We start from the raw sequence: 25,494 nt of genomic DNA, 5'->3' as shown, positions 1-25,494 counted from the left end.
GGAACATTAAGGCTCCCTCTACACAGCTCTTCCGTCACGTTTACTCTGCAGGAGAGAGCTCTCATGACTAGGCCTTTCCTGGCTCGGGAGGTGAGGACCTGTCTGCAGGCCTCTGGTACTGGCGTCTGCAGAGCCCCACACTTGCTGTGCGAGGGAGGCCTAAAAACGCAATCTCTGGGGCTGCCTTTCCTCCCTGCAAGGAAGACAGCCTGCTCGGCTGCCTTCAAGCTGAAAGTCTCATTGGGCTGAGAAGCGCTACCTGGGAAGTCAGTTTTCAGGGGCCCTGGCCGCTGGCTGCACGTTGACAGCTAGGCCTCCCACACTGCCCGGGAACAGCAAGGCTCCCTCCACCCAGCCCTTCCGTCACGTTTGCTCGGCAGCAGAGAGCTCGCCAGACTAGGCCTTTGTTGTCTCGGGAAATGAGGCCTTGCTCGCAGCACTATGCGTCGGGCGTCTCAACAGCCACACGTTGCCTGCACGCGGGAGGCATGAAAACCCATTCTCTGGGGCTGCCTTTCCTCCCTCCAAGGAAGAGAGCCTGCCCGGCCCCCTTCTGGCTGAAAGTCACATCGGGCTGGGAAGTGCTAGTTGGGAGTACGTTTTCAGGGGCAATGGCGGCTGGGTGCACGTGTATGCCTAGGGCTCCCACACTGCCTAGAACATCAAGGTTCCCTCCACCCAGCTGTTCCGTCACGTTAGCTCTGCAGGCGAGAGCTCGCGAAACTAGGCCTTTCTTGTCTCGGGAAGTTAGGACCTGTTTGCAGGACTCTTGTACTGGCGTCTGCAGAGCCCCACACTTGCTGGGCAACGGAGGCCTAAAAACCCAACCTCTGGGGCTGCCTTTCCTCCCTCCAAGGAAGACAGCCTGCTCGGCCAACTTCAACCTGAAAGTCACATTGGGCTGGGAAATGCTACCTGGGAAGTCAGTTTTCAGGGGCCACAGCCGCTGGCTTCACGTTTACAGCTGGGCTTCCCACACTGCCCAGGAACAGCAAGGCTCCCTCCACACAGCTCTTCCGTCACCTTTGCTCTGCAGGAGAGAGCTCTCAAGACCAGGCCTTTCTTGGCTCGGGAGGTGAGGACCTGTCTGCAGGCCTCTTGTACTGGCGTCTGCAGAGCCCCACACTTGCTGTGCGAGGGAGGCCTAAAAACGCAATCTCTGGGGCTGCCTTTCCTCCCTCCAAGGAAGACAGCCTGCTCGGCTGCCTTCTGGCTGAAAGTCTCATCGGGCTGGGAAGTGCTAGTTGGGAAGTCCGTTTTCAGGGGCAATGGCCGCTGGGTGCACGTGTATGCCTAGGGCGCCCACACTGCCTAGAACATCAAGGTTCCCTCAACACAGCTGTTCCGTCACGTTACCTCTGCAGGCGAGAGCTCTTGAAACTAGGCCCTTCTTGGCTCGGGAAGTGAGGACCTGTTGGCAGGCCTCTTGTACTGGCGTCTGCATAGCCCCGCACTTGCTGTGCGAGGGAGGCCGAAAAACCCAATCTCTGGGGCTGCCTTTCTTCCCTCCAAGGAAGACAGCCTGCTCGGCCGCCTTCAACCTCAAAGTCACATTGGGCTGGGAAGTGCTGCCTGGGAAGTCAGTTTCCAGGGTCCATGGCAGCTGGCTGCACGTTGACAGCTAGGCCTCCCACACTGCCCGGGAACATCAAGGCTCCCTCCACACAGCCCTTCCGTCACGTTTACTCTGCAGGAGAGAGCTCTCATGACTAGGCCTTTCCTGGCTCGGGAGGTGAGGACCTGTCTGCAGGCCTCTTGTACTAGCGTCTGCAGAGCCCCACACTTGCTGTGCGAGGGAGGCCTAAAAACGCAATCTCTGGGTCTGCCTTTCCTCCCTCCAAGGAAGACAGCCTGCTCGACCGCCTTCAACCTCAAAGTCACATCGGGCTGGGAAGTGCTAGTTGCGACGTCAGTTTTCATCGGCAATGGACGTTGGGTGCCCGCGTATGCCTAGGGCTCCCACACTGCCCAGAACCTCAAGGTTCCCTCTGCACAGCTCTTACGTCATGTTAGCTCTGCAGCAGAGAGCTCGCAAAGCTAGGCCTCTCTTGGCTCGGGAAGTGAGGACCTGTTTGCAGGCCTCTTGTACTGGCGTCTGCCTAGCCCCACACTTGCTGTGCGAGGGAGGCCGAAAAACCCAATCTCTGGGGCTGACTTTGCCTGGGAACATTAAGGCTGCCTCCACACAGCTCTTCCGTCAGGTTTGCTCTGCAGGAGAGAGCTCACGAGAATAGGCCTTTCTTGACTCGGGAAGTGAGGCCCTGCTCGCAGCACTATGGTCGGGCGTCTCAAGAGCCCCACGTTGCCTGCGCACGGGAGGCCTGAAAACCCATTCTCTGGGGCTGCCTTTCCTCCCTCCAAGAAAGACAGCCTGCTCGGCCGCCTTCTGGGTGAAAGTCTCATCGGGCTGGGAAGTGCTAGTTGGGAAGTCCGTTTTCAGGGGCAATGGCCGCTGGGTGTACGTGTATGCCTAGGGCTCACACACTGCCTAGAACATCAAGGTTCCCTCCGCACAGCTCTTCCATTACGTTAGCTCTGCAGGCGAGAGCTCTTGAAACTAGGCCCTTCATGGCTCGGGAAGTGAGGACCTTTTTGCAGGCCTCTTGTACTGGCGTCTGCATAGCCCCACACTTGCTGTGCGAGGGAGGCCGAAAAACCCAATCTCTGGGGCTGCCTTTCTTCCCTCCAAGGAAGACAGCCTGCTCGGCCAACTTCAACCTCAAAGTCACATTGGGCTGGGAGGTGCTGCCTGGGAAGTCAGTTTCCAGGGTCCATGGCAGCTGGCTGCACTTTGACAGCTAGGCCTCCCACACTGCCCGGGAACATCAAGGCTCCCTCCACACAGCACTTCCGTCACGTGAGCTCTGCAGGCGTGAGCTCTTGAAACTAGGCCCTTCTTGGCTCGGGAAGTGAGGACCTGTTTGCAGGCCTCTTGTACTGGCGTCTGCCTAGCCCCACACTTGCTGTGAGAGGGAGGCTGAAAAACCCAATCTCTGGGGCTGACTTTGCCTGGGAACATTAAGGCTCCCTCCACGCAGCTCTTGCATCAGGTTTGCTCTGCAGGAGCGAGCTCACGAGAATAGGCCTTTCTTGACTCGGGAAGTGAGGCCCTGCTCGAAGCACTATGGTCGGGCGTCTCAAGAGCCTCACGTTGCCTGCGCACGGGAGGCCTGAAAACCCATTCTCTGGGGCTGCCTTTCCTCCCTCCAAGGAAGAGAGCCTGCCCGGCCCCCTTCTGGCTGAAAGTCACATCGGGCTGGGAAGTGCTAGTTGGGAAGTACGTTTTCAGGGGCAATGGCGGCTGGGTGCACGTGTATGCCTAGGGCTCCCACACTGCCTAGAACATCAAGGTTCCCTCCACACAGCTGTTCCGTCACGTTAGCTTTTCAGGCGAGAGCTCTTGAAACTAGGCCCTTCTTGGCTCGGGAAGTGAGGACCTGTTTGCAGGCCTCTTGTACTGGCGTCTGCATAGCCCCACACTTGCTGTGCGAGGGAGGCCGAAAAACCCAGTCTCTGGGGCTGCCTTTCTTCCCTCCAAGGAAGACAGCCTGCTCGGCCGCCTTCAACCTCAAAGTCACATTGGGCTGGGAAGTGCTGCCTGGGAAGTCAGTTTCCAGCGTCCATGGCAGCTGGCTGCACGTTGACAGCTAGGCCTCCCACACTGCCCGGGAACATCAAGGCTCCCTCCACACAGCCCTTCCGTCATGTTAGCTCTGCAGGCGTGAGCTCTTGAAACTAGGCCCTTCTTGGCTCGGGAAGTGAGGACCTGTTTGCAGGCCTCTTGTACTGGCGTCTGCATAGCCCCACACTTGCTGTGCGAGGGAGACCGAAAAACCCAATCTCTGGGGCTGCCTTTGCCCGGGAACATTAAGGCTCCCTCTACACAGCTCTTCCGTCACGTTTACTCTGCAGGAGAGAGCTCTCATGACTAGGCCTTTCCTGGCTCGGGAGGTGAGGACCTGTCTGCAGGCCTCTGGTACTGGCGTCTGCAGAGCCCCACACTTGCTGTGCGAGGGAGGCCTAAAAACGCAATCTCTGGGGCTGCCTTTCCTCCCTGCAAGGAAGACAGCCTGCTCGGCTGCCTTCAAGCTGAAAGTCTCATTGGGCTGAGAAGCGCTACCTGGGAAGTCAGTTTTCAGGGGCCCTGGCCGCTGGCTGCACGTTGACAGCTAGGCCTCCCACACTGCCCGGGAACAGCAAGGCTCCCTCCACCCAGCCCTTCCGTCACGTTTGCTCGGCAGCAGAGAGCTCGCCAGACTAGGCCTTTGTTGTCTCGGGAAATGAGGCCTTGCTCGCAGCACTATGCGTCGGGCGTCTCAACAGCCACACGTTGCCTGCACGCGGGAGGCATGAAAACCCATTCTCTGGGGCTGCCTTTCCTCCCTCCAAGGAAGAGAGCCTGCCCGGCCCCCTTCTGGCTGAAAGTCACATCGGGCTGGGAAGTGCTAGTTGGGAGTACGTTTTCAGGGGCAATGGCGGCTGGGTGCACGTGTATGCCTAGGGCTCCCACACTGCCTAGAACATCAAGGTTCCCTCCACCCAGCTGTTCCGTCACGTTAGCTCTGCAGGCGAGAGCTCGCGAAACTAGGCCTTTCTTGTCTCGGGAAGTTAGGACCTGTTTGCAGGACTCTTGTACTGGCGTCTGCAGAGCCCCACACTTGCTGGGCAACGGAGGCCTAAAAACCCAACCTCTGGGGCTGCCTTTCCTCCCTCCAAGGAAGACAGCCTGCTCGGCCAACTTCAACCTGAAAGTCACATTGGGCTGGGAAATGCTACCTGGGAAGTCAGTTTTCAGGGGCCACAGCCGCTGGCTTCACGTTTACAGCTGGGCTTCCCACACTGCCCAGGAACAGCAAGGCTCCCTCCACACAGCTCTTCCGTCACCTTTGCTCTGCAGGAGAGAGCTCTCAAGACCAGGCCTTTCTTGGCTCGGGAGGTGAGGACCTGTCTGCAGGCCTCTTGTACTGGCGTCTGCAGAGCCCCACACTTGCTGTGCGAGGGAGGCCTAAAAACGCAATCTCTGGGGCTGCCTTTCCTCCCTCCAAGGAAGACAGCCTGCTCGGCTGCCTTCTGGCTGAAAGTCTCATCGGGCTGGGAAGTGCTAGTTGGGAAGTCCGTTTTCAGGGGCAATGGCCGCTGGGTGCACGTGTATGCCTAGGGCGCCCACACTGCCTAGAACATCAAGGTTCCCTCAACACAGCTGTTCCGTCACGTTACCTCTGCAGGCGAGAGCTCTTGAAACTAGGCCCTTCTTGGCTCGGGAAGTGAGGACCTGTTGGCAGGCCTCTTGTACTGGCGTCTGCATAGCCCCGCACTTGCTGTGCGAGGGAGGCCGAAAAACCCAATCTCTGGGGCTGCCTTTCTTCCCTCCAAGGAAGACAGCCTGCTCGGCCGCCTTCAACCTCAAAGTCACATTGGGCTGGGAAGTGCTGCCTGGGAAGTCAGTTTCCAGGGTCCATGGCAGCTGGCTGCACGTTGACAGCTAGGCCTCCCACACTGCCCGGGAACATCAAGGCTCCCTCCACACAGCCCTTCCGTCACGTTTACTCTGCAGGAGAGAGCTCTCATGACTAGGCCTTTCCTGGCTCGGGAGGTGAGGACCTGTCTGCAGGCCTCTTGTACTAGCGTCTGCAGAGCCCCACACTTGCTGTGCGAGGGAGGCCTAAAAACGCAATCTCTGGGTCTGCCTTTCCTCCCTCCAAGGAAGACAGCCTGCTCGACCGCCTTCAACCTCAAAGTCACATCGGGCTGGGAAGTGCTAGTTGCGACGTCAGTTTTCATCGGCAATGGACGTTGGGTGCCCGCGTATGCCTAGGGCTCCCACACTGCCCAGAACCTCAAGGTTCCCTCTGCACAGCTCTTACGTCATGTTAGCTCTGCAGCAGAGAGCTCGCAAAGCTAGGCCTCTCTTGGCTCGGGAAGTGAGGACCTGTTTGCAGGCCTCTTGTACTGGCGTCTGCCTAGCCCCACACTTGCTGTGCGAGGGAGGCCGAAAAACCCAATCTCTGGGGCTGACTTTGCCTGGGAACATTAAGGCTGCCTCCACACAGCTCTTCCGTCAGGTTTGCTCTGCAGGAGAGAGCTCACGAGAATAGGCCTTTCTTGACTCGGGAAGTGAGGCCCTGCTCGCAGCACTATGGTCGGGCGTCTCAAGAGCCCCACGTTGCCTGCGCACGGGAGGCCTGAAAACCCATTCTCTGGGGCTGCCTTTCCTCCCTCCAAGAAAGACAGCCTGCTCGGCCGCCTTCTGGGTGAAAGTCTCATCGGGCTGGGAAGTGCTAGTTGGGAAGTCCGTTTTCAGGGGCAATGGCCGCTGGGTGTACGTGTATGCCTAGGGCTCACACACTGCCTAGAACATCAAGGTTCCCTCCGCACAGCTCTTCCATTACGTTAGCTCTGCAGGCGAGAGCTCTTGAAACTAGGCCCTTCATGGCTCGGGAAGTGAGGACCTTTTTGCAGGCCTCTTGTACTGGCGTCTGCATAGCCCCACACTTGCTGTGCGAGGGAGGCCGAAAAACCCAATCTCTGGGGCTGCCTTTCTTCCCTCCAAGGAAGACAGCCTGCTCGGCCAACTTCAACCTCAAAGTCACATTGGGCTGGGAGGTGCTGCCTGGGAAGTCAGTTTCCAGGGTCCATGGCAGCTGGCTGCACTTTGACAGCTAGGCCTCCCACACTGCCCGGGAACATCAAGGCTCCCTCCACACAGCACTTCCGTCACGTGAGCTCTGCAGGCGTGAGCTCTTGAAACTAGGCCCTTCTTGGCTCGGGAAGTGAGGACCTGTTTGCAGGCCTCTTGTACTGGCGTCTGCCTAGCCCCACACTTGCTGTGAGAGGGAGGCTGAAAAACCCAATCTCTGGGGCTGACTTTGCCTGGGAACATTAAGGCTCCCTCCACGCAGCTCTTGCATCAGGTTTGCTCTGCAGGAGCGAGCTCACGAGAATAGGCCTTTCTTGACTCGGGAAGTGAGGCCCTGCTCGAAGCACTATGGTCGGGCGTCTCAAGAGCCTCACGTTGCCTGCGCACGGGAGGCCTGAAAACCCATTCTCTGGGGCTGCCTTTCCTCCCTCCAAGGAAGAGAGCCTGCCCGGCCCCCTTCTGGCTGAAAGTCACATCGGGCTGGGAAGTGCTAGTTGGGAAGTACGTTTTCAGGGGCAATGGCGGCTGGGTGCACGTGTATGCCTAGGGCTCCCACACTGCCTAGAACATCAAGGTTCCCTCCACACAGCTGTTCCGTCACGTTAGCTTTTCAGGCGAGAGCTCTTGAAACTAGGCCCTTCTTGGCTCGGGAAGTGAGGACCTGTTTGCAGGCCTCTTGTACTGGCGTCTGCATAGCCCCACACTTGCTGTGCGAGGGAGGCCGAAAAACCCAGTCTCTGGGGCTGCCTTTCTTCCCTCCAAGGAAGACAGCCTGCTCGGCCGCCTTCAACCTCAAAGTCACATTGGGCTGGGAAGTGCTGCCTGGGAAGTCAGTTTCCAGCGTCCATGGCAGCTGGCTGCACGTTGACAGCTAGGCCTCCCACACTGCCCGGGAACATCAAGGCTCCCTCCACACAGCCCTTCCGTCACGTTAGCTCTGCAGGCGTGAGCTCTTGAAACTAGGCCCTTCTTGGCTCGGGAAGTGAGGACCTGTTTGCAGGCCTCTTGTACTGGCGTCTGCATAGCCCCACACTTGCTGTGCGAGGGAGACCGAAAAACCCAATCTCTGGGGCTGCCTTTGCCCGGGAACATTAAGGCTCCCTCTACACAGCTCTTCCGTCACGTTTACTCTGCAGGAGAGAGCTCTCATGACTAGGCCTTTCCTGGCTCGGGAGGTGAGGACCTGTCTGCAGGCCTCTGGTACTGGCGTCTGCAGAGCCCCACACTTGCTGTGCGAGGGAGGCCTAAAAACGCAATCTCTGGGGCTGCCTTTCCTCCCTGCAAGGAAGACAGCCTGCTCGGCCAACTTCAACCTCAAAGTCACATTGGGCTGGGAGGTGCTGCCTGGGAAGTCAGTTTCCAGGGTCCATGGCAGCTGGCTGCACTTTGACAGCTAGGCCTCCCACACTGCCCGGGAACATCAAGGCTCCCTCCACACAGCACTTCCGTCACGTGAGCTCTGCAGGCGTGAGCTCTTGAAACTAGGCCCTTCTTGGCTCGGGAAGTGAGGACCTGTTTGCAGGCCTCTTGTACTGGCGTCTGCCTAGCCCCACACTTGCTGTGAGAGGGAGGCTGAAAAACCCAATCTCTGGGGCTGACTTTGCCTGGGAACATTAAGGCTCCCTCCACGCAGCTCTTCCATCAGGTTTGCTCTGCAGGAGCGAGCTCACGAGAATAGGCCTTTCTTGACTCGGGAAGTGAGGCCCTGCTCGAAGCACTATGGTCGGGCGTCTCAAGAGCCTCACGTTGCCTGCGCACGGGAGGCCTGAAAACCCATTCTCTGGGGCTGCCTTTCCTCCCTCCAAGGAAGACAGCCTGCCCGGCCCCCTTCTGGCTGAAAGTCACATCGGGCTGGGAAGTGCTAGTTGGGAAGTACGTTTTCAGGGGCAATGGCGGCTGGGTGCACGTGTATGCCTAGGGCTCCCACACTGCCTAGAACATCAAGGTTCCCTCCACACAGCTGTTCCGTCACGTTAGCTTTTCAGGCGAGAGCTCTTGAAACTAGGCCCTTCTTGGCTCGGGAAGTGAGGACCTGTTTGCAGGCCTCTTGTACTGGCGTCTGCATAGCCCCACACTTGCTGTGCGAGGGAGGCCGAAAAACCCAGTCTCTGGGGCTGCCTTTCTTCCCTCCAAGGAAGACAGCCTGCTCGGCCGCCTTCAACCTCAAAGTCACATTGGGCTGGGAAGTGCTGCCTGGGAAGTCAGTTTCCAGCGTCCATGGCAGCTGGCTGCACGTTGACAGCTAGGCCTCCCACACTGCCCGGGAACATCAAGGCTCCCTCCACACAGCCCTTCCGTCACGTTAGCTCTGCAGGCGTGAGCTCTTGAAACTAGGCCCTTCTTGGCTCGGGAAGTGAGGACCTGTTTGCAGGCCTCTTGTACTGGCGTCTGCATAGCCCCACACTTGCTGTGCGAGGGAGACCGAAAAACCCAATCTCTGGGGCTGCCTTTGCCCGGGAACATTAAGGCTCCCTCTACACAGCTCTTCCGTCACGTTTACTCTGCAGGAGAGAGCTCTCATGACTAGGCCTTTCCTGGCTCGGGAGGTGAGGACCTGTCTGCAGGCCTCTGGTACTGGCGTCTGCAGAGCCCCACACTTGCTGTGCGAGGGAGGCCTAAAAACGCAATCTCTGGGGCTGCCTTTCCTCCCTGCAAGGAAGACAGCCTGCTCGGCTGCCTTCAAGCTGAAAGTCTCATTGGGCTGAGAAGCGCTACCTGGGAAGTCAGTTTTCAGGGGCCCTGGCCGCTGGCTGCACGTTGACAGCTAGGCCTCCCACACTGCCCGGGAACAGCAAGGCTCCCTCCACCCAGCCCTTCCGTCACGTTTGCTCGGCAGCAGAGAGCTCGCCAGACTAGGCCTTTGTTGTCTCGGGAAATGAGGCCTTGCTCGCAGCACTATGCGTCGGGCGTCTCAACAGCCACACGTTGCCTGCACGCGGGAGGCATGAAAACCCATTCTCTGGGGCTGCCTTTCCTCCCTCCAAGGAAGAGAGCCTGCCCGGCCCCCTTCTGGCTGAAAGTCACATCGGGCTGGGAAGTGCTAGTTGGGAGTACGTTTTCAGGGGCAATGGCGGCTGGGTGCACGTGTATGCCTAGGGCTCCCACACTGCCTAGAACATCAAGGTTCCCTCCACCCAGCTGTTCCGTCACGTTAGCTCTGCAGGCGAGAGCTCGCGAAACTAGGCCTTTCTTGTCTCGGGAAGTTAGGACCTGTTTGCAGGACTCTTGTACTGGCGTCTGCAGAGCCCCACACTTGCTGGGCAACGGAGGCCTAAAAACCCAACCTCTGGGGCTGCCTTTCCTCCCTCCAAGGAAGACAGCCTGCTCGGCCAACTTCAACCTGAAAGTCACATTGGGCTGGGAAATGCTACCTGGGAAGTCAGTTTTCAGGGGCCACAGCCGCTGGCTTCACGTTTACAGCTGGGCTTCCCACACTGCCCAGGAACAGCAAGGCTCCCTCCACACAGCTCTTCCGTCACCTTTGCTCTGCAGGAGAGAGCTCTCAAGACCAGGCCTTTCTTGGCTCGGGAGGTGAGGACCTGTCTGCAGGCCTCTTGTACTGGCGTCTGCAGAGCCCCACACTTGCTGTGCGAGGGAGGCCTAAAAACGCAATCTCTGGGGCTGCCTTTCCTCCCTCCAAGGAAGACAGCCTGCTCGGCTGCCTTCTGGCTGAAAGTCTCATCGGGCTGGGAAGTGCTAGTTGGGAAGTCCGTTTTCAGGGGCAATGGCCGCTGGGTGCACGTGTATGCCTAGGGCGCCCACACTGCCTAGAACATCAAGGTTCCCTCAACACAGCTGTTCCGTCACGTTACCTCTGCAGGCGAGAGCTCTTGAAACTAGGCCCTTCTTGGCTCGGGAAGTGAGGACCTGTTGGCAGGCCTCTTGTACTGGCGTCTGCATAGCCCCGCACTTGCTGTGCGAGGGAGGCCGAAAAACCCAATCTCTGGGGCTGCCTTTCTTCCCTCCAAGGAAGACAGCCTGCTCGGCCGCCTTCAACCTCAAAGTCACATTGGGCTGGGAAGTGCTGCCTGGGAAGTCAGTTTCCAGGGTCCATGGCAGCTGGCTGCACGTTGACAGCTAGGCCTCCCACACTGCCCGGGAACATCAAGGCTCCCTCCACACAGCCCTTCCGTCACGTTTACTCTGCAGGAGAGAGCTCTCATGACTAGGCCTTTCCTGGCTCGGGAGGTGAGGACCTGTCTGCAGGCCTCTTGTACTAGCGTCTGCAGAGCCCCACACTTGCTGTGCGAGGGAGGCCTAAAAACGCAATCTCTGGGTCTGCCTTTCCTCCCTCCAAGGAAGACAGCCTGCTCGACCGCCTTCAACCTCAAAGTCACATCGGGCTGGGAAGTGCTAGTTGCGACGTCAGTTTTCATCGGCAATGGACGTTGGGTGCCCGCGTATGCCTAGGGCTCCCACACTGCCCAGAACCTCAAGGTTCCCTCTGCACAGCTCTTACGTCATGTTAGCTCTGCAGCAGAGAGCTCGCAAAGCTAGGCCTCTCTTGGCTCGGGAAGTGAGGACCTGTTTGCAGGCCTCTTGTACTGGCGTCTGCCTAGCCCCACACTTGCTGTGCGAGGGAGGCCGAAAAACCCAATCTCTGGGGCTGACTTTGCCTGGGAACATTAAGGCTGCCTCCACACAGCTCTTCCGTCAGGTTTGCTCTGCAGGAGAGAGCTCACGAGAATAGGCCTTTCTTGACTCGGGAAGTGAGGCCCTGCTCGCAGCACTATGGTCGGGCGTCTCAAGAGCCCCACGTTGCCTGCGCACGGGAGGCCTGAAAACCCATTCTCTGGGGCTGCCTTTCCTCCCTCCAAGAAAGACAGCCTGCTCGGCCGCCTTCTGGGTGAAAGTCTCATCGGGCTGGGAAGTGCTAGTTGGGAAGTCCGTTTTCAGGGGCAATGGCCGCTGGGTGTACGTGTATGCCTAGGGCTCACACACTGCCTAGAACATCAAGGTTCCCTCCGCACAGCTCTTCCATTACGTTAGCTCTGCAGGCGAGAGCTCTTGAAACTAGGCCCTTCATGGCTCGGGAAGTGAGGACCTTTTTGCAGGCCTCTTGTACTGGCGTCTGCATAGCCCCACACTTGCTGTGCGAGGGAGGCCGAAAAACCCAATCTCTGGGGCTGCCTTTCTTCCCTCCAAGGAAGACAGCCTGCTCGGCCAACTTCAACCTCAAAGTCACATTGGGCTGGGAGGTGCTGCCTGGGAAGTCAGTTTCCAGGGTCCATGGCAGCTGGCTGCACTTTGACAGCTAGGCCTCCCACACTGCCCGGGAACATCAAGGCTCCCTCCACACAGCACTTCCGTCACGTGAGCTCTGCAGGCGTGAGCTCTTGAAACTAGGCCCTTCTTGGCTCGGGAAGTGAGGACCTGTTTGCAGGCCTCTTGTACTGGCGTCTGCCTAGCCCCACACTTGCTGTGAGAGGGAGGCTGAAAAACCCAATCTCTGGGGCTGACTTTGCCTGGGAACATTAAGGCTCCCTCCACGCAGCTCTTGCATCAGGTTTGCTCTGCAGGAGCGAGCTCACGAGAATAGGCCTTTCTTGACTCGGGAAGTGAGGCCCTGCTCGAAGCACTATGGTCGGGCGTCTCAAGAGCCTCACGTTGCCTGCGCACGGGAGGCCTGAAAACCCATTCTCTGGGGCTGCCTTTCCTCCCTCCAAGGAAGAGAGCCTGCCCGGCCCCCTTCTGGCTGAAAGTCACATCGGGCTGGGAAGTGCTAGTTGGGAAGTACGTTTTCAGGGGCAATGGCGGCTGGGTGCACGTGTATGCCTAGGGCTCCCACACTGCCTAGAACATCAAGGTTCCCTCCACACAGCTGTTCCGTCACGTTAGCTTTTCAGGCGAGAGCTCTTGAAACTAGGCCCTTCTTGGCTCGGGAAGTGAGGACCTGTTTGCAGGCCTCTTGTACTGGCGTCTGCATAGCCCCACACTTGCTGTGCGAGGGAGGCCGAAAAACCCAGTCTCTGGGGCTGCCTTTCTTCCCTCCAAGGAAGACAGCCTGCTCGGCCGCCTTCAACCTCAAAGTCACATTGGGCTGGGAAGTGCTGCCTGGGAAGTCAGTTTCCAGCGTCCATGGCAGCTGGCTGCACGTTGACAGCTAGGCCTCCCACACTGCCCGGGAACATCAAGGCTCCCTCCACACAGCCCTTCCGTCACGTTAGCTCTGCAGGCGTGAGCTCTTGAAACTAGGCCCTTCTTGGCTCGGGAAGTGAGGACCTGTTTGCAGGCCTCTTGTACTGGCGTCTGCATAGCCCCACACTTGCTGTGCGAGGGAGACCGAAAAACCCAATCTCTGGGGCTGCCTTTGCCCGGGAACATTAAGGCTCCCTCTACACAGCTCTTCCGTCACGTTTACTCTGCAGGAGAGAGCTCTCATGACTAGGCCTTTCCTGGCTCGGGAGGTGAGGACCTGTCTGCAGGCCTCTGGTACTGGCGTCTGCAGAGCCCCACACTTGCTGTGCGAGGGAGGCCTAAAAACGCAATCTCTGGGGCTGCCTTTCCTCCCTGCAAGGAAGACAGCCTGCTCGGCTGCCTTCAAGCTGAAAGTCTCATTGGGCTGAGAAGCGCTACCTGGGAAGTCAGTTTTCAGGGGCCCTGGCCGCTGGCTGCACGTTGACAGCTAGGCCTCCCACACTGCCCGGGAACAGCAAGGCTCCCTCCACCCAGCCCTTCCGTCACGTTTGCTCGGCAGCAGAGAGCTCGCCAGACTAGGCCTTTGTTGTCTCGGGAAATGAGGCCTTGCTCGCAGCACTATGCGTCGGGCGTCTCAACAGCCACACGTTGCCTGCACGCGGGAGGCATGAAAACCCATTCTCTGGGGCTGCCTTTCCTCCCTCCAAGGAAGAGAGCCTGCCCGGCCCCCTTCTGGCTGAAAGTCACATCGGGCTGGGAAGTGCTAGTTGGGAGTACGTTTTCAGGGGCAATGGCGGCTGGGTGCACGTGTATGCCTAGGGCTCCCACACTGCCTAGAACATCAAGGTTCCCTCCACCCAGCTGTTCCGTCACGTTAGCTCTGCAGGCGAGAGCTCGCGAAACTAGGCCTTTCTTGTCTCGGGAAGTTAGGACCTGTTTGCAGGACTCTTGTACTGGCGTCTGCAGAGCCCCACACTTGCTGGGCAACGGAGGCCTAAAAACCCAACCTCTGGGGCTGCCTTTCCTCCCTCCAAGGAAGACAGCCTGCTCGGCCAACTTCAACCTGAAAGTCACATTGGGCTGGGAAATGCTACCTGGGAAGTCAGTTTTCAGGGGCCACAGCCGCTGGCTTCACGTTTACAGCTGGGCTTCCCACACTGCCCAGGAACAGCAAGGCTCCCTCCACACAGCTCTTCCGTCACCTTTGCTCTGCAGGAGAGAGCTCTCAAGACCAGGCCTTTCTTGGCTCGGGAGGTGAGGACCTGTCTGCAGGCCTCTTGTACTGGCGTCTGCAGAGCCCCACACTTGCTGTGCGAGGGAGGCCTAAAAACGCAATCTCTGGGGCTGCCTTTCCTCCCTCCAAGGAAGACAGCCTGCTCGGCTGCCTTCTGGCTGAAAGTCTCATCGGGCTGGGAAGTGCTAGTTGGGAAGTCCGTTTTCAGGGGCAATGGCCGCTGGGTGCACGTGTATGCCTAGGGCGCCCACACTGCCTAGAACATCAAGGTTCCCTCAACACAGCTGTTCCGTCACGTTACCTCTGCAGGCGAGAGCTCTTGAAACTAGGCCCTTCTTGGCTCGGGAAGTGAGGACCTGTTTGCAGGCCTCTTGTACTGGCGTCTGCATAGCCCCGCACTTGCTGTGCGAGGGAGGCCGAAAAACCCAATCTCTGGGGCTGCCTTTCTTCCCTCCAAGGAAGACAGCCTGCTCGGCCGCCTTCAACCTCAAAGTCACATTGGGCTGGGAAGTGCTGCCTGGGAAGTCAGTTTCCAGGGTCCATGGCAGCTGGCTGCACGTTGACAGCTAGGCCTCCCACACTGCCCGGGAACATCAAGGCTCCCTCCACACAGCCCTTCCGTCACGTTTACTCTGCAGGAGAGAGCTCTCATGACTAGGCCTTTCCTGGCTCGGGAGGTGAGGACCTGTCTGCAGGCCTCTTGTACTGGCGTCTGCAGAGCCCCACACTTGCTGTGCGAGGGAGGCCTAAAAACGCAATCTCTGGGTCTGCCTTTCCTCCCTCCAAGGAAGACAGCCTGCTCGACCGCCTTCAACCTCAAAGTCACATCGGGCTGGGAAGTGCTAGTTGCGACGTCAGTTTTCATCGGCAATGGACGTTGGGTGCCCGCGTATGCCTAGGGCTCCCACACTGCCCAGAACCTCAAGGTTCCCTCTGCACAGCTCTTACGTCATGTTAGCTCTGCAGCAGAGAGCTCGCAAAGCTAGGCCTCTCTTGGCTCGGGAAGTGAGGACCTGTTTGCAGGCCTCTTGTACTGGCGTCTGCCTAGCCCCACACTTGCTGTGCGAGGGAGGCCGAAAAACCCAATCTCTGGGGCTGACTTTGCCTGGGAACATTAAGGCTGCCTCCACACAGCTCTTCCGTCAGGTTTGCTCTGCAGGAGAGAGCTCACGAGAATAGGCCTTTCTTGACTCGGGAAGTGAGGCCCTGCTCGCAGCTCTATGGTCGGGCGTCTCAAGAGCCCCACGTTGCCTGCGCACGGGAGGCCTGAAAACCCATTCTCTGGGGCTGCCTTTCCTCCCTCCAAGAAAGACAGCCTGCTCGGCCGCCTTCTGGGTGAAAGTCTCATCGGGCTGGGAAGTGCTAGTTGGGAAGTCCGTTTTCAGGGGCAATGGCCGCTGGGTGTACGTGTATGCCTAGGGCTCACACACTGCCTAGAACATCAAGGTTCCCTCCGCACAGCTCTTCCATTACGTTAGCTCTGCAGGCGAGAGCTCTTGAAACTAGGCCCTTCATGGCTCGGGAAGTGAGGACCTTTTTGCAGGCCTCTTGTACTGGCGTCTGCATAGCCCCACACTTGCTGTGCGAGGGAGGCCGAAAAACCCAATCTCTGGGGCTGCCTTTCTTCCCTCCAAGGAAGACAGCCTGCTCGGCCAACTTCAACCTCAAAGTCACATTGGGCTGGGAGGTGCTGCCTGGGAAGTCAGTTTCCAGGGTCCATGGCAGCTGGCTGCACTTTGACAGCTAGGCCTCCCACACTGCCCGGGAACATCAAGGCTCCCTCCACACAGCACTTCCGTCACGTGAGCTCTGCAGGCGTGAGCTCTTGAAACTAGGCCCTTCTTGGCTCGGGAAGTGAGGACCTGTTTGCAGGCCTCTTGTACTGGCGTCTGCCTAGCCCCACACTTGCTGTGAGAAGGAGGCTGAAAAACCCAATCTCTGGGGCTGACTTTGCCTGGGAACATTAAGGCTCCCTCCACGCAGCTCTTCCATCAGGTTTGCTCTGCAGGAGCGAGCTCACGAGAATAGGCCTTTCTTGACTCGGGAAGTGAGGCCCTGCTCGAAGCACTATGGTCGGGCGTCTCAAGAGCCTCACGTTGCCTGCGCACGGGAGGCCTGAAAACCCATTCTCTGGGGCTGCCTTTCCTCCCTCCAAGGAAGACAGCCTGCCCGGCCCCCTTCTGGCTGAAAGTCACATCGGGCTGGGAAGTGCTAGTTGGGAAGTACGTTTTCAGGGGCAATGGCGGCTGGGTGCACGTGTATGCCTAGGGCTCCCACACTGCCTAGAACATCAAGGTTCCCTCCACACAGCTGTTCCGTCACGTTAGCTTTTCAGGCGAGAGCTCTTGAAACTAGGCCCTTCTTGGCTCGGGAAGTGAGGACCTGTTTGCAGGCCTCTTGTACTGGCGTCTGCATAGCCCCACACTTGCTGTGCGAGGGAGGCCGAAAAACCCAGTCTCTGGGGCTGCCTTTCTTCCCTCCAAGGAAGACAGCCTGCTCGGCCGCCTTCAACCTCAAAGTCACATTGGGCTGGGAAGTGCTGCCTGGGAAGTCAGTTTCCAGCGTCCATGGCAGCTGGCTGCACGTTGACAGCTAGGCCTCCCACACTGCCCGGGAACATCAAGGCTCCCTCCACACAGCCCTTCCGTCACGTTAGCTCTGCAGGCGTGAGCTCTTGAAACTAGGCCCTTCTTGGCTCGGGAAGTGAGGACCTGTTTGCAGGCCTCTTGTACTGGCGTCTGCATAGCCCCACACTTGCTGTGCGAGGGAGACCGAAAAACCCAATCTCTGGGGCTGCCTTTGCCCGGGAACATTAAGGCTCCCTCTACACAGCTCTTCCGTCACGTTTACTCTGCAGGAGAGAGCTCTCATGACTAGGCCTTTCCTGGCTCGGGAGGTGAGGACCTGTCTGCAGGCCTCTGGTACTGGCGTCTGCAGAGCCCCACACTTGCTGTGCGAGGGAGGCCTAAAAACGCAATCTCTGGGGCTGCCTTTCCTCCCTGCAAGGAAGACAGCCTGCTCGGCTGCCTTCAAGCTGAAAGTCTCATTGGGCTGAGAAGCGCTACCTGGGAAGTCAGTTTTCAGGGGCCCTGGCCGCTGGCTGCACGTTGACAGCTAGGCCTCCCACACTGCCCGGGAACAGCAAGGCTCCCTCCACCCAGCCCTTCCGTCACGTTTGCTCGGCAGCAGAGAGCTCGCCAGACTAGGCCTTTGTTGTCTCGGGAAATGAGGCCTTGCTCGCAGCACTATGCGTCGGGCGTCTCAACAGCCACACGTTGCCTGCACGCGGGAGGCATGAAAACCCATTCTCTGGGGCTGCCTTTCCTCCCTCCAAGGAAGAGAGCCTGCCCGGCCCCCTTCTGGCTGAAAGTCACATCGGGCTGGGAAGTGCTAGTTGGGAGTACGTTTTCAGGGGCAATGGCGGCTGGGTGCACGTGTATGCCTAGGGCTCCCACACTGCCTAGAACATCAAGGTTCCCTCCACCCAGCTGTTCCGTCACGTTAGCTCTGCAGGCGAGAGCTCGCGAAACTAGGCCTTTCTTGTCTCGGGAAGTGAGGACCTGTTTGCAGGACTCTTGTACTGGCGTCTGCAGAGCCCCACACTTGCTGGGCAACGGAGGCCTAAAAACCCAACCTCTGGGGCTGCCTTTCCTCCCTCCAAGGAAGACAGCCTGCTCGGCCAACTTCAACCTGAAAGTCACATTGGGCTGGGAAATGCTACCTGGGAAGTCAGTTTTCAGGGGCCACAGCCGCTGGCTTCACGTTTACAGCTGGGCTTCCCACACTGCCCAGGAACAGCAAGGCTCCCTCCACACAGCTCTTCCGTCACCTTTGCTCTGCAGGAGAGAGCTCTCAAGACCAGGCCTTTCTTGGCTCGGGAGGTGAGGACCTGTCTGCAGGCCTCTTGTACTGGCGTCTGCAGAGCCCCACACTTGCTGTGCGAGGGAGGCCTAAAAACGCAATCTCTGGGGCTGCCTTTCCTCCCTCCAAGGAAGACAGCCTGCTCGGCTGCCTTCTGGCTGAAAGTCTCATCGGGCTGGGAAGTGCTAGTTGGGAAGTCCGTTTTCAGGGGCAATGGCCGCTGGGTGCACGTGTATGCCTAGGGCGCCCACACTGCCTAGAACATCAAGGTTCCCTCAACACAGCTGTTCCGTCACGTTACCTCTGCAGGCGAGAGCTCTTGAAACTAGGCCCTTCTTGGCTCGGGAAGTGAGGACCTGTTGGCAGGCCTCTTGTACTGGCGTCTGCATAGCCCCGCACTTGCTGTGCGAGGGAGGCCGAAAAACCCAATCTCTGGGGCTGCCTTTCTTCCCTCCAAGGAAGACAGCCTGCTCGGCCGCCTTCAACCTCAAAGTCACATTGGGCTGGGAAGTGCTGCCTGGGAAGTCAGTTTCCAGGGTCCATGGCAGCTGGCTGCACGTTGACAGCTAGGCCTCCCACACTGCCCGGGAACATCAAGGCTCCCTCCACACAGCCCTTCCGTCACGTTTACTCTGCAGGAGAGAGCTCTCATGACTAGGCCTTTCCTGGCTCGGGAGGTGAGGACCTGTCTGCAGGCCTCTTGTACTGGCGTCTGCAGAGCCCCACACTTGCTGTGCGAGGGAGGCCTAAAAACGCAATCTCTGGGTCTGCCTTTCCTCCCTCCAAGGAAGACAGCCTGCTCGACCGCCTTCAACCTCAAAGTCACATCGGGCTGGGAAGTGCTAGTTGCGACGTCAGTTTTCATCGGCAATGGACGTTGGGTGCCCGTGTATGCCTAGGGCTCCCACACTGCCCAGAACCTCAAGGTTCCCTCTGCACAGCTCTTACGTCATGTTAGCTCTGCAGCAGAGAGCTCGCAAAGCTAGGCCTCTCTTGGCTCGGGAAGTGAGGACCTGTTTGCAGGCCTCTTGTACTGGCGTCTGCCTAGCCCCACACTTGCTGTGCGAGGGAGGCCGAAAAACCCAATCTCTGGGGCTGACTTTGCCTGGGAACATTAAGGCTGCCTCCACACAGCTCTTCCGTCAGGTTTGCTCTGCAGGAGAGAGCTCACGAGAATAGGCCTTTCTTGACTCGGGAAGTGAGGCCCTGCTCGCAGCACTATGGTCGGGCGTCTCAAGAGCCCCACGTTGCCTGCGCACGGGAGGCCTGAAAACCCATTCTCTGGGGCTGCCTTTCCTCCCTCCAAGAAAGACAGCCTGCTCGGCCGCCTTCTGGGTGAAAGTCTCATCGGGCTGGGAAGTGCTAGTTGGGAAGTCCGTTTTCAGGGGCAATGGCCGCTGGGTGTACGTGTATGCCTAGGGCTCACACACTGCCTAGAACATCAAGGTTCCCTCCGCACAGCTCTTCCATTACGTTAGCTCTGCAGGCGAGAGCTCTTGAAACTAGGCCCTTCATGGCTCGGGAAGTGAGGACCTTTTTGCAGGCCTCTTGTACTGGCGTCTGCATAGCCCCACACTTGCTGTGCGAGGGAGGCCGAAAAACCCAATCTCTGGGGCTGCCTTTCTTCCCTCCAAGGAAGACAGCCTGCTCGGCCAACTTCAACCTCAAAGTCACATTGGGCTGGGAGGTGCTGCCTGGGAAGTCAGTTTCCAGGGTCCATGGCAGCTGGCTGCACTTTGACAGCTCGGCCTCCCACACTGCCCGGGACCATCAAGGCTCCCTCCACACAGCACTTCCGTCACGTTAGCTCTGCAGGCGTGAGCTATTGAAACTAGGCCCTTCTTGGCTCGGGAAGTGAGGACCTGTTTGCAGGCCTCTTGTACTGGCGTCTGCCTAGCCCCACACTTGCTGTGAGAGGGAGGCTGAAAAACCCAATCTCTGGGGCTGACTTTGCCTGGGAACATTAAGGCTCCCTCCACGCAGCTCTTCCATCAGGTTTGCTCTGCAGGAGCGAGCTCACGAGAATAGGCCTTTCTTGACTCGGGAAGTGAGGCCCTGCTCGCAGCACTATGGTCGGGCGTCTCAAGAGCCTCACGTTGCCTGCGCACGGGAGGCCTGAAAACCCATTCTCTGGGGCTGCCTTTCCTCCCTCCAAGGAAGACAGCCTGCCCGGCCCCCTTCTGGCTGAAAGTCACATCGGGCTGGGAAGTGCTAGTTGGGAAGTACGTTTTCAGGGGCAATGGCGGCTGGGTGCAGGTGTATGCCTAGGGCTCCCACACTGCCTAGAACATCAAGGTTCCCTCCACACAGCTGTTCCGTCACGTTAGCTTTTCAGGCGAGAGCTCTTGAAACTAGGCCCTTCTTGGCTCGGGAAGTGAGGACCTGTTTGCAGGCCTCTTGTACTGGCGTCTGCATAGCCCCACACTTGCTGTGCGAGGGAGGCCGAAAAACCCAATCTCTGGGGCTGCCTTTCTTCCCTCCAAGGAAGACAGCCTGCTCGGCCGCCTTCAACCTCAAAGTCACATTGGGCTGGGAAGTGCTGCCTGGGAAGTCAGTTTCCAGCGTCCATGGCAGCTGGCTGCACGTTGACAGCTAGGCCTCCCACACTGCCCGGGAACATCAAGGCTCCCTCCACACAGCCCTTCCGTCACGTTAGCTCTGCAGGCGTGAGCTCTTGAAACTAGGCCCTTCTTGGCTCGGGAAGTGAGGACCTGTTTGCAGGCCTCTTGTACTGGCGTCTGCATAGCCCCACACTTGCTGTGCGAGGGAGACCGAAAAACCCAATCTCTGGGGCTGCCTTTGCCCGGGAACATTAAGGCTCCCTCTACACAGCTCTTCCGTCACGTTTACTCTGCAGGAGAGAGCTCTCATGACTAGGCCTTTCCTGGCTCGGGAGGTGAGGACCTGTCTGCAGGCCTCTGGTACTGGCGTCTGCAGAGCCCCACACTTGCTGTGCGAGGGAGGCCTAAAAACGCAATCTCTGGGGCTGCCTTTCCTCCCTGCAAGGAAGACAGCCTGCTCGGCTGCCTTCAAGCTGAAAGTCTCATTGGGCTGAGAAGCGCTACCTGGGAAGTCAGTTTTCAGGGGCCCTGGCCGCTGGCTGCACGTTGACAGCTAGGCCTCCCACACTGCCCGGGAACAGCAAGGCTCCCTCCACCCAGCCCTTCCGTCACGTTTGCTCGGCAGCAGAGAGCTCGCCAGACTAGGCCTTTGTTGTCTCGGGAAATGAGGCCTTGCTCGCAGCACTATGCGTCGGGCGTCTCAACAGCCACACGTTGCCTGCACGCGGGAGGCATGAAAACCCATTCTCTGGGGCTGCCTTTCCTCCCTCCAAGGAAGAGAGCCTGCCCGGCCCCCTTCTGGCTGAAAGTCACATCGGGCTGGGAAGTGCTAGTTGGGAGTACGTTTTCAGGGGCAATGGCGGCTGGGTGCACGTGTATGCCTAGGGCTCCCACACTGCCTAGAACATCAAGGTTCCCTCCACCCAGCTGTTCCGTCACGTTAGCTCTGCAGGCGAGAGCTCGCGAAACTAGGCCTTTCTTGTCTCGGGAAGTTAGGACCTGTTTGCAGGACTCTTGTACTGGCGTCTGCAGAGCCCCACACTTGCTGGGCAACGGAGGCCTAAAAACCCAACCTCTGGGGCTGCCTTTCCTCCCTCCAAGGAAGACAGCCTGCTCGGCCAACTTCAACCTGAAAGTCACATTGGGCTGGGAAATGCTACCTGGGAAGTCAGTTTTCAGGGGCCACAGCCGCTGGCTTCACGTTTACAGCTGGGCTTCCCACACTGCCCAGGAACAGCAAGGCTCCCTCCACACAGCTCTTCCGTCACCTTTGCTCTGCAGGAGAGAGCTCTCAAGACCAGGCCTTTCTTGGCTCGGGAGGTGAGGACCTGTCTGCAGGCCTCTTGTACTGGCGTCTGCAGAGCCCCACACTTGCTGTGCGAGGGAGGCCTAAAAACGCAATCTCTGGGGCTGCCTTTCCTCCCTCCAAGGAAGACAGCCTGCTCGGCTGCCTTCTGGCTGAAAGTCTCATCGGGCTGGGAAGTGCTAGTTGGGAAGTCCGTTTTCAGGGGCAATGGCCGCTGGGTGCACGTGTATGCCTAGGGCGCCCACACTGCCTAGAACATCAAGGTTCCCTCAACACAGCTGTTCCGTCACGTTACCTCTGCAGGCGAGAGCTCTTGAAACTAGGCCCTTCTTGGCTCGGGAAGTGAGGACCTGTTTGCAGGCCTCTTGTACTGGCGTCTGCATAGCCCCGCACTTGCTGTGCGAGGGAGGCCGAAAAACCCAATCTCTGGGGCTGCCTTTCTTCCCTCCAAGGAAGACAGCCTGCTCGGCCGCCTTCAACCTCAAAGTCACATTGGGCTGGGAAGTGCTGCCTGGGAAGTCAGTTTCCAGCGTCCATGGCAGCTGGCTGCACGTTGACAGCTAGGCCTCCCACACTGCCCGGGAACATCAAGGCTCCCTCCACACAGCCCTTCCGTCACGTTTACTCTGCAGGAGAGAGCTCTCATGACTAGGCCTTTCCTGGCTCGGGAGGTGAGGACCTGTCTGCAGGCCTCTTGTACTGGCGTCTGCAGAGCCCCACACTTGCTGTGCGAGGGAGGCCTAAAAACGCAATCTCTGGGTCTGCCTTTCCTCCCTCCAAGGAAGACAGCCTGCTCGACCGCCTTCAACCTCAAAGTCACATCGGGCTGGGAAGTGCTAGTTGCGACGTCAGTTTTCATCGGCAATGGACGTTGGGTGCCCGTGTATGCCTAGGGCTCCCACACTGCCCAGAACCTCAAGGTTCCCTCTGCACAGCTCTTACGTCATGTTAGCTCTGCAGCAGAGAGCTCGCAAAGCTAGGCCTCTCTTGGCTCGGGAAGTGAGGACCTGTTTGCAGGCCTCTTGTACTGGCGTCTGCCTAGCCCCACACTTGCTGTGCGAGGGAGGCCGAAAAACCCAATCTCTGGGGCTGACTTTGCCTGGGAACATTAAGGCTGCCTCCACACAGCTCTTCCGTCAGGTTTGCTCTGCAGGAGAGAGCTCACGAGAATAGGCCTTTCTTGACTCGGGAAGTGAGGCCCTGCTCGCAGCACTATGGTCGGGCGTCTCAAGAGCCCCACGTTGCCTGCGCACGGGAGGCCTGAAAACCCATTCTCTGGGGCTGCCTTTCCTCCCTCCAAGAAAGACAGCCTGCTCGGCCGCCTTCTGGGTGAAAGTCTCATCGGGCTGGGAAGTGCTAGTTGGGAAGTCCGTTTTCAGGGGCAATGGCCGCTGGGTGTACGTGTATGCCTAGGGCTCACACACTGCCTAGAACATCAAGGTTCCCTCCGCACAGCTCTTCCATTACGTTAGCTCTGCAGGCGAGAGCTCTTGAAACTAGGCCCTTCATGGCTCGGGAAGTGAGGACCTTTTTGCAGGCCTCTTGTACTGGCGTCTGCATAGCCCCACACTTGCTGTGCGAGGGAGGCCGAAAAACCCAATCTCTGGGGCTGCCTTTCTTCCCTCCAAGGAAGACAGCCTGCTCGGCCAACTTCAACCTCAAAGTCACATTGGGCTGGGAGGTGCTGCCTGGGAAGTCAGTTTCCAGGGTCCATGGCAGCTGGCTGCACTTTGACAGCTAGGCCTCCCACACTGCCCGGGAACATCAAGGCTCCCTCCACACAGCACTTCCGTCACGTTAGCTCTGCAGGCGTGAGCTCTTGAAACTAGGCCCTTCTTGGCTCGGGAAGTGAGGACCTGTTTGCAGGCCTCTTGTACTGGCGTCTGCCTAGCCCCACACTTGCTGTGAGAGGGAGGCTGAAAAACCCAATCTCTGGGGCTGACTTTGCCTGGGAACATTAAGGCTCCCTCCACGCAGCTCTTCCATCAGGTTTGCTCTGCAGGAGCGAGCTCACGAGAATAGGCCTTTCTTGACTCGGGAAGTGAGGCCCTGCTCGAAGCACTATGGTCGGGCGTCGCAAGAGCCTCACGTTGCCTGCGCACGGGAGGCCTGAAAACCCATTCTCTGGGGCTGCCTTTCCTCCCTCCAAGGAAGACAGCCTGCCCGGCCCCCTTCTGGCTGAAAGTCACATCGGGCTGGGAAGTGCTAGTTGGGAAGTACGTTTTCAGGGGCAATGGCGGCTGGGTGCACGTGTATGCCTAGGGCTCCCACACTGCCTAGAACATCAAGGTTCCCTCCACACAGCTGTTCCGTCACGTTAGCTTTTCAGGCGAGAGCTCTTGAAACTAGGCCCTTCTTGGCTCGGGAAGTGAGGACCTGTTTGCAGGCCTCTTGTACTGGCGTCTGCATAGCCCCACACTTGCTGTGCGAGGGAGGCCGAAAAACCCAATCTCTGGGGCTGCCTTTCTTCCCTCCAAGGAAGACAGCCTGCTCGGCCGCCTTCAACCTCAAAGTCACATTGGGCTGGGAAGTGCTGCCTGGGAAGTCAGTTTCCAGCGTCCATGGCAGCTGGCTGCACGTTGACAGCTAGGCCTCCCACACTGCCCGGGAACATCAAGGCTCCCTCCACACAGCCCTTCCGTCACGTTAGCTCTGCAGGCGTGAGCTCTTGAAACTAGGCCCTTCTTGGCTCGGGAAGTGAGGACCTGTTTGCAGGCCTCTTGTACTGGCGTCTGCATAGCCCCACACTTGCTGTGCGAGGGAGACCGAAAAACCCAATCTCTGGGGCTGCCTTTGCCCGGGAACATTAAGGCTCCCTCTACACAGCTCTTCCGTCACGTTTACTCTGCAGGAGAGAGCTCTCATGACTAGGCCTTTCCTGGCTCGGGAGGTGAGGACCTGTCTGCAGGCCTCTGGTACTGGCGTCTGCAGAGCCCCACACTTGCTGTGCGAGGGAGGCCTAAAAACGCAATCTCTGGGGCTGCCTTTCCTCCCTGCAAGGAAGACAGCCTGCTCGGCTGCCTTCAAGCTGAAAGTCTCATTGGGCTGAGAAGCGCTACCTGGGAAGTCAGTTTTCAGGGGCCCTGGCCGCTGGCTGCACGTTGACAGCTAGGCCTCCCACACTGCCCGGGAACAGCAAGGCTCCCTCCACCCAGCCCTTCCGTCACGTTTGCTCGGCAGCAGAGAGCTCGCCAGACTAGGCCTTTGTTGTCTCGGGAAATGAGGCCTTGCTCGCAGCACTATGCGTCGGGCGTCTCAACAGCCACACGTTGCCTGCACGCGGGAGGCATGAAAACCCATTCTCTGGGGCTGCCTTTCCTCCCTCCAAGGAAGAGAGCCTGCCCGGCCCCCTTCTGGCTGAAAGTCACATCGGGCTGGGAAGTGCTAGTTGGGAGTACGTTTTCAGGGGCAATGGCGGCTGGGTGCACGTGTATGCCTAGGGCTCCCACACTGCCTAGAACATCAAGGTTCCCTCCACCCAGCTGTTCCGTCACGTTAGCTCTGCAGGCGAGAGCTCGCGAAACTAGGCCTTTCTTGTCTCGGGAAGTTAGGACCTGTTTGCAGGACTCTTGTACTGGCGTCTGCAGAGCCCCACACTTGCTGGGCAACGGAGGCCTAAAAACCCAACCTCTGGGGCTGCCTTTCCTCCCTCCAAGGAAGACAGCCTGCTCGGCCAACTTCAACCTGAAAGTCACATTGGGCTGGGAAATGCTACCTGGGAAGTCAGTTTTCAGGGGCCACAGCCGCTGGCTTCACG

The sequence above is a fragment of the Giraffa tippelskirchi genome, chromosome 13 (genome assembly GCF_054371585.1).
Source record: "Giraffa tippelskirchi isolate mGirTip1 chromosome 13, T2T-mGirTip1v1.2.pri, whole genome shotgun sequence".
Classification (NCBI taxonomy): Eukaryota; Metazoa; Chordata; class Mammalia; order Artiodactyla; family Giraffidae; genus Giraffa; species Giraffa tippelskirchi.
This window is presented reverse-complemented; position numbering follows the sequence as displayed.